General features: G+C 37.2%; 1 long non-coding RNA gene across 1 annotated transcript; it reads left to right on the top strand.

The window, feature by feature from the left end:
• Positions 1-1,539: 1,539 nt before the first annotated feature.
• LOC118701896 (uncharacterized) lies at positions 1,540-7,832 on the top strand. Its single transcript, XR_004982605.2, has 2 exons — positions 1,540-1,673; positions 7,038-7,832. It is a non-coding gene; the product is annotated as an uncharacterized LOC118701896 (long non-coding RNA).
• The last annotated feature ends 436 nt before the right edge of the window (positions 7,833-8,268 follow it).

Genomic DNA, 8,268 nt, shown 5'->3' with positions numbered 1-8,268 from the left:
TTAAGAAAACTACAGTACGATTAATAAACTATACAGTGAAAATCACAACAGTTTAAATCATACATTTATTGTCCCATTTATAGCCCATCACAAGCGAGGGTTGAAAAGTACCAAATTAGAGAAAACATGAAATGCTGCAAAATTATAATTAGATCCTCGGTGCCACACAGTACATTGTTCTGATGAATCTTTTGTACGGCTAGCTTATGCTTACATATAAATACCTTCTCAGTAAATAAAAATGTACTGTAGGCTTGACTTTTAGAGAATCTGTAAAGCTTAGCATATGCGATGATCCCAAAGTCAATGCTGTAAGGCTTGCTTCTTCATCCATAAATAAAGCACATTTGCATCCATTCAGTCAAATTAGCTCCATATAAAAAGGTGGTTATAATTAGCTCCTCTTTCAGGTTCACGGTTAAAACTCAAGCGTGCCTGCCGTCTTGATTAAATCCACCATCGTCTTCGAATAGCTAGTGCTAATTCTTCCAAGGAAATATTCAGTTGAGGTGTTATTTTATTCTGCACTGCTGTTAGTTGTCTAATTTACGCCAAGTCCCTGCAGTGCTTTCCTTAAGCCATCCTCTTTGTCTTGCCTTTGAAATTTACCAAATCTTACAAGAAATCAATACTTAATTGATTATTCACTTTTCTGCAGCTTCAAACAGCAAGCACACATAAGATCCTGGAGTAGTCACCCGATTTCCAATGCAGGAGGTTGCTTGGTGGCAGGGATCTGCAAGTATCCAACAGCAGGCATTCCACGGAGCTGTGCAGTGGCGTACAGTGCCAGCATCCAATAAAGAAAACGAAGATACTCTAACGAAGCAGGAAAAGTTCCCATGTGAGACAGATCCATATCAATGCTTTAAATAAAAAGCGGAGGCACTGGCTTTCAGATAGAAGAGCACCATTCTCTTTGCAGCTACCCCTCTGTTCTTTCCTTACCCTTTTCTTCCTATGGCACTGGAGTGGAATATCCAAAGTGCCACCGAACTCACAGAACTCCACATCGGAACGGGGGTGAGGCTCGTGCTGTACCTCTGACATAGAATAAGGATGGCAAGCACGTAACATTACGAAATGTAGGACAAATTCAGGCGAGAGAGAGAGAGGGAGAGCAAGAGACAGATGGCGGATCTGGCTGGGAGCCAAAGCCAGTGAAATGAATTACATTGCTGAATAACTGTACAACCATTGATTCTGCCACTTGTTGCTGCATGGCAAAAAAGGGCCCTGACGTTGGCAGGAATCTCCTTGCGTGTCACGCATGCCGCAAATAACTTTTCACACGTAACTCGCTGCACCAACAGTGACACGCTATGTGTGTGTGCGTGAGTCTGTGTGTGTGTGTGTGAGTGTGTGTGTGAGTGTGTGAATGCGTGTGCATGAGGGACAAAAGGAGAGAGCCAGAGTGTGTGTGGGGGGTGTGTGGGTATGTGCCTGCGTGCGTGGTGTGTGTGCCTGCGCGCGCGCGCGCGCGCGTGGAGGGGAAAACAATCACTGCAATCCAGCCATTTTGTTTAATGAAGAATGGAAGGCTGGCATTCAGAGACGTGGTTATGTGTCGCATATTAATGTGTGCTCTGTAGACATCCTCCCCCTTTTTAGATGAGTGGCACAGGAATGAAGCCCTCTATAGAGCAGCCACCGTGGGAGCAGGAGCTCACAAGGTAACATATCATCACCGAACCTACGGACGTGGCACCCGCCACCCTGCAGAAGAACAAGTTGCTGTCGGATGAGGAGGAAAACCTGGTCCCATGGTTATGATGTTTGGGTGCTTTCGAAAAGATAGCCAGAGTCGAAGCAGAAGCAGATTGTTCAATAAATGCTTCGTACCCAGGATGAAGGGAGACATTATGGGATGCCCAGGGGGCTTTGGAAATCAAATACAATGTTTGAGTAGCACAATTTGAGGTACATTATAAAAAAGCAATTTGAATTGCCAATGAGGCGACACATATCTGCATGCTAATTAGACCTGTGTCAAGCTTAGTCTGCCGGGTTGTGTTGATGGCTAGGAATGCGCTTGTAACACTGCTGAGAGATTGTTTCTGCATAAATTATCAGCTTTGTCCTACTGATCATTTTCTGCAAACAAACACGAAATGTAAGATCAAAAGGCAATTCTGAAATTAAAATTATTGATTGATAAAGCCTAGATTTCAGAATCTAATTAGAGGAGGCACAAACAAAAGCTGATATTATTACAGATTGTGCCTGAGCTAGCAGCCAGATTGTGCAAGGCTTGTAATTTATCTTTGTTTATGCAGCCAGGATATTAAAAATGTAATTAAAATGGTAAAATGATCTGATCAGAAATAGCCACCTAGTGGCAAGTATATTATTTTAAATGGATTATAAAAACATTGATCTGTGCAAATAAAAGGTTTTTTTCATGACAAACATAGCAGCTCATTGAAATTTGCTGAGCAATTTGTCTTTTGCTAATAAGTTGTCTTTTGTGTTTTGTTCCATAGATAAGCAGCATCATTTATAACCCTCATTTGCACACTAATAAACATTCTGTTATTACAGGTAGTGTTGGGAACATCTTTCATAAATTATGGCATATGAAAATGGAAGAAAAAAATAAACGTTTTTCTAGACACGCACTATATACATTTTGTAAAATTAGAATATTCATCTGACAGCAGCAGCAGAAGTTGCTTATTAAATCACTCTATTGCTCTATTTAAACTATGAAATGGAAGAAATGGTAGAAACATTGTCAATATGTAATTCAGCTTCTTGCCTATTTTGGCTACTTTAAAATGCTATACAAAACACTGAGGGCCCAATTTACTAAGTTTGTGCAGATTCAATTACTAAATTTCATGGCTATAAAGAGGTCTTTGTGACTTATACATTTTTAACCTCATTTAGTACCTTTCTAGAGTTGCCAAGTGGATTAAGCATTAATAGATCAGACTGTTTAATTGCACATGGTATAGAAATGTGTTTTGAAATTTCTCAGCAATAGCGAGCTATGGACATTGAAATGGCCAAAGGAAGTTCTGTCATATGTTAATGAAGCTAGATTGCAAAAAAACCTGCAGACTATAAACAGTTTTCCAAGAAAAGATATTCAGAAGCTTGTAAGTTCATGAGCAGGGCTTAAGTCATGTATTTCTCCTTGTTTCAGATTTCCACATGAAACCACTATGGAAATGCTCAATTCCTTTTAAAGAAATTCACAATGTAGGGTCCTGTCAGCAGCTCTGGGGTCTTTTGTTAGGTGCACTTAAGATGCCAGATTAAATATTAATATGTGGTTAGAGTTGTGCTATTTTGCAAGCCCTGAAACCCTATTAGTAAATCATGATCTGGTGACTGATGCAAGAAATTTCTAGGCACCAAGACTGCAGATTGCCCATCAATCTGATGGATCACTAATTTTTACTAAATCAGGCCCTTGGACTTTTAGCTGTAAGCAGATGTATGTTTCATTGTGACGGGAAAAGCAGTCCAAATAACACAGCAATTTTCTGCACTGAATGTGTATCGTAACAGGCAGAGTTGTTTTGCATAATCAGTAAGTTATTTGAATACAAGTGTTCATTTAACTGGCTGTGCTTGACTGATGCTGTTTTTGAAAAAAACCCTACATTTTGAGCTAGAAGAGAAAGTTGCATTATAGACATAGCGTAGTACTAGGATTTGAAAACAGTAGTTGAGCTTAAGAGAGATGCTGAAGAGGAATGCCCAGGCAAAAGCAGCCACATACTTTCACCCATGCCAAGGAGTTTTATCCCTTCAATAGTCTTCATCAACTACTGACATTAAGTCATATATGCAGGGATGAGCAAATACCAGGGAGGATCCTGAAGGATTAGGCAAAGGAAAATGGAACCAAGAAGAAGGGGTGGGAAACAATCTGAGTAAAAATACTGAAAATACTATTAGATTATAAACTTCTGATGGAGAGATGACATATTCATCATGACATATGGCACACAACATATCTGAGTTGCAGCCTTCCTAACCTCTTTCGGAAAAAGAAACCACCTCTGAAGCCAAATCACACTCTTCATTGGCAATCTTTATGCCATACAGATGAATCTTGACTTCAAGTTCTTTATAATACGGATTTAGGCAACTGACTTAGGTATTTAATAATTATGAAGAATTTCATGTGTGCAGATATTAGCATGGCTATATTGCCTTCCAATTAATATCTGTCTTTTTTGCTTTAATATCTCCTCTCTCTCTCACTTTTTAGCAGCCTGCTTACACTCATATGGAAGTCAGCATTAGAAAGATACCTCTCCCTATCTTCTCTGCCACTGCTGCTTGACCAACATTGAGTAGTACAGGTCTGAAAGACTGATAAGTCTTGCATGTATCTGTATCTTTCTCAGATCACATTCTTTAAACACATATACACACTGCTTAAAAGAAATCCCAATCTTAATCTGAAATAAAACACAATTAATAAATTCAAGCTTTTTTTCAGACTAAGTCTACAATTATAAATCTTTACAATTAATATACTGAAATCACAACACAGATGGTTTTGAAAAAAAAAAATACAGTGTACAATAATTCAAGGCTTTCCCAAGCTGATGGACAGCCTAAGAAAGTAGTGTTATTTTTACTCTGGTGACAAATTTTACTATTTTCAAATACTAAAGAATTTCTTTTATTTAAAGAAAGCTATCCAAATCGATAGGCCTTCTGGTATTGACATTGTGAAGTAATATGCAGCAACACCAACCATCCTGAAATATTCCGGTGGGCTTTTAATGTGAGTGAGAGTCTGCTGGGAGCAGCCTCCCTGACTGAGGCACATGGAGGGTGTTCTAATTTCCACTAAGCCCTGATCAATGGGAATTTATTACCACTTAGACAAATAGAAAGCCAGACTGTGCAAAACTGAACTGCCTTGAATGTACAGCCCACATCAGAAAGATACATAAACATTAAAAGTAAAGCAGAATAGTAAAACAATATGTGGACGTCTTTTTAGACCTCCTTTTCCACAAAGCCAATGCTTTGCTACTACATCCTGTGAAAATACAAATGCTGACAGAAGAAAGCTTACACGTACTTAATGGCGTTCCAGAGTAATGTACGTATCATTGTTTCTGAACTGTAGTTCCTATTGTGCTCTGTGTCATGCTCATGTGTTTACCAAATGTCAGAAACCTCCTTTACAGGCTATTAATACTATTGTGGTCCCTCCAACATGCACACAAATACACCCACTCCCCTCACCACACACACTTTCTCACTGTCCGTCAATATGTTGCAAAGTCTGTGTTTCATTACCATATCATATGGAGTATTGATTCCTGTTCCAAGCTAAATAATGTTGTTTTTTGAAAGATCTTTTACCCTTTAAGTGGGGTTTGCTAACCGAACCACAGACTGGTAACAAAGATGTATTGTAGTATTTGATATCCTATATACTTTGGCAAATGCCAAAACCAGTAACTTAGGCAGAAATTTCAATGCTTAATTCAAGTTTTACAAACAGGAAAATTGTGCACAATATCCAGTTACATACATTCCATGTTAAAAAGGGAAAAATTCCTAATAGACCTTTCAGCATAATAAGATTCAGGCCTAAGCAGTAAAGAAAATGATTACCAGTTTTATTAGGCTTCAACTAGTTTCCATACCAGATCTAAAAAGTCACCTTGCACCTATATAAAGAGGATTATTTATGTATTTATCTGTACATGTGTCCTCATCAGCCACTGTATACAATCATTTCATGGCATTCAGATTCAGCACAAAAACATCAAGGCCTAAGTACAAATATTATTACTATAATGGGTTTTCATTTCTAGAGGTCATCAGGGGAAGGGATTAATTTTGCTTGCTTTATTGTACACACAGAACAGCACACAGGGTCATATTACAATGCCTTTATCTGGAAAATCACATTCAGCTGTAATGAGAAAGGCTCTTCTTAAAACAATTTTACAATTTTGGGTGTATTAGCTGTATTTTATTTCATTTCTATATTGCTTTCTTTATGCACAATTATTTCAGATATCATTAATTGATTGTTAGTGATATTTACAAGAATGATTTCACGTCTCTTTTCAGTTTGTTGAGAACTCTTTTCTTTTCCTTTTTAAGACTCCTTTTATCGATAGTGATATGGAAACATTTTGTATCTCTGGGTTGCTACAGAATTTTTTTTGAAAATGGTATAGAGAACTTAAGATATATTTACCTTGACAAAAGTATTCCCAATAGAATGCATTTCCTTACAGCTTCTATGTATCATACAGAAAATAGTCTTTGGCCAATAATTTATAGACAAAACTTTATTTTCCCCTTGCTTTCACAGAGAACATCTTATTAAGAGGTATTATTTAAATGAGACAAGAGCATTGTCATCTATGCTGCATGAAACTGGTAGTCTGCTACACAAGGAACTTAATTTTTGCTCAAATCAGATGTTGTGAAGCAGGTTTTGTAAAGGCAAGGTAGAGGCAGCAGGAAACCAGAACCAAAAGGTCATGTAATGCAATGACCAGGTAAAAACAGTTGTAAATAGTATCCATTTAATGCATATGGAATTAACAGTCACATTTTAGCCAGGACCAGATGATATTTTTAGTCCATTTTCAACCAGTTTGAAAGCTCTGTGCATGAACAACAGAGCCAAGAGAGCCAGGATGGTCTGCAGATTCCTAATAGGACAAGATAAGAAAAAGAGAAAAAAAAATTAAATAAAATATGGAGAAAAGTGAGATGAGAAACAAAATAGAACCATTGAATGAAGACACAAATACAGGAACCAAAATGAAGAAAAGGGAAAATGTAATGCCTGTAGCATTTCCTATATGTCTTACAGAGATTATTCACTTGCATTGGCAAAACTTGTCCTCTTTTACTATGGTTGTTAAAACCTAGATTTTGCACAAGTTAGAAAACTTATTTTCCCTTGGTTTCCTCAAGAGGATAATAGAGGTAGACTTGAGACTACTGGGAAAATAGATTGACCAACGTGAAGAAGTACCATGAATATTCCCAGTCTTAGCATTAATATTCTTTGATTTATTTTGTCTTGGCAGAGGAGCTGAGAAGACAAAGTGTCTGGAGACGTCATGATTTCAGAGGCCAAAACTGTCCAAAAACCTCACAAAAACATTGGAGAACTGTACAGAGCAAATTATTGGCAAGAATATTGAACTGCACATTATTGGCAAGATAAAACACATGCTACCTTTCCCTATTGCACCCTCTTTCTGGCTTTGCAGATTAGCAAGGAACTCATTCTCCTGGACACTCTCACTTTGGAGTATTGAAGACAATCCTTGAGGAATATTTATGGAAGCATACTGGCCACGGGAATCATGAGCACAACTGAAGGAACAATGCATCCTTTCCCATTCTAGCAAGGATGTCTCAGGGACTCTATTGACTCTGATGCATTGAGACTATTTCTCACTCTGGCAAGGTTCCGTTAAACATGCAACACTTTTTTTGCCATAATATAGCCAAACAAAATTCTTATTGCTATGTTAGACTCCATATTGTGTAAGAGGCACACAAACAAGTGCCTCAGGTGTACCTGCTTTCAGTCATAACTATAACTATAGCTTATTCAGAACTTGCAGTCTACATATTTGTCACTACCTTTTTTAGAAAATATGTATAATAGAAGTACATTCTGTTGTAGACCAACATAGGTCTAAGACTGTAAAGGCTTTGTATGTTCCTGAGCAAAATATGGATAGGAAGGAAAAGATGATAAATAATTGCATTCTACATTCATGCAAAACAATGTTAAAGGCCCAAATTCTGTCTAAACTTGCAGATATTAAATACTGCCATTAAAGTAAATTGTATGAACCAATGATAAAGAACTTCATGAATACTCCCTTTTTTCTCCAAACAGACATATTTAACATCAAGAGAAGAAACAAATACTGATACACTAGAAAGAATTAATAAAAGTAACTTTGTTGCAGAATATATAACTTTCTTCACTGAAGTTTTTATACGCAATCACATACACATGCATAGGGAAAACTTCTAAATGACCCTTACCTTTCCTATTGCTTAAAAATTTCTTTAAAATTGAAGACAAGTTTCTGAATAAGTCAAAATCAAAAACATTTAAGATGCTAATTGAATCAGAAAAAAGAAATACAATACAAAGAAGTGGAGTTAAGTCCTGAGTTTTTAGGGATTTTTAATATTTGTCTTCAAATATATTGCTTTTCCAAGCCAAAGGGATATTTACCCCAATCTTCTGGGTATTCAAAAGTACCACTTGAAATTTAAAAGGTCTGATTCCAT

This window comes from Molothrus ater, chromosome 1, assembly GCF_012460135.2.
Source record: "Molothrus ater isolate BHLD 08-10-18 breed brown headed cowbird chromosome 1, BPBGC_Mater_1.1, whole genome shotgun sequence".
In the NCBI taxonomy this organism is placed as follows: Eukaryota; Metazoa; Chordata; class Aves; order Passeriformes; family Icteridae; genus Molothrus; species Molothrus ater.
This window is presented reverse-complemented; position numbering and strand designations above follow the sequence as displayed.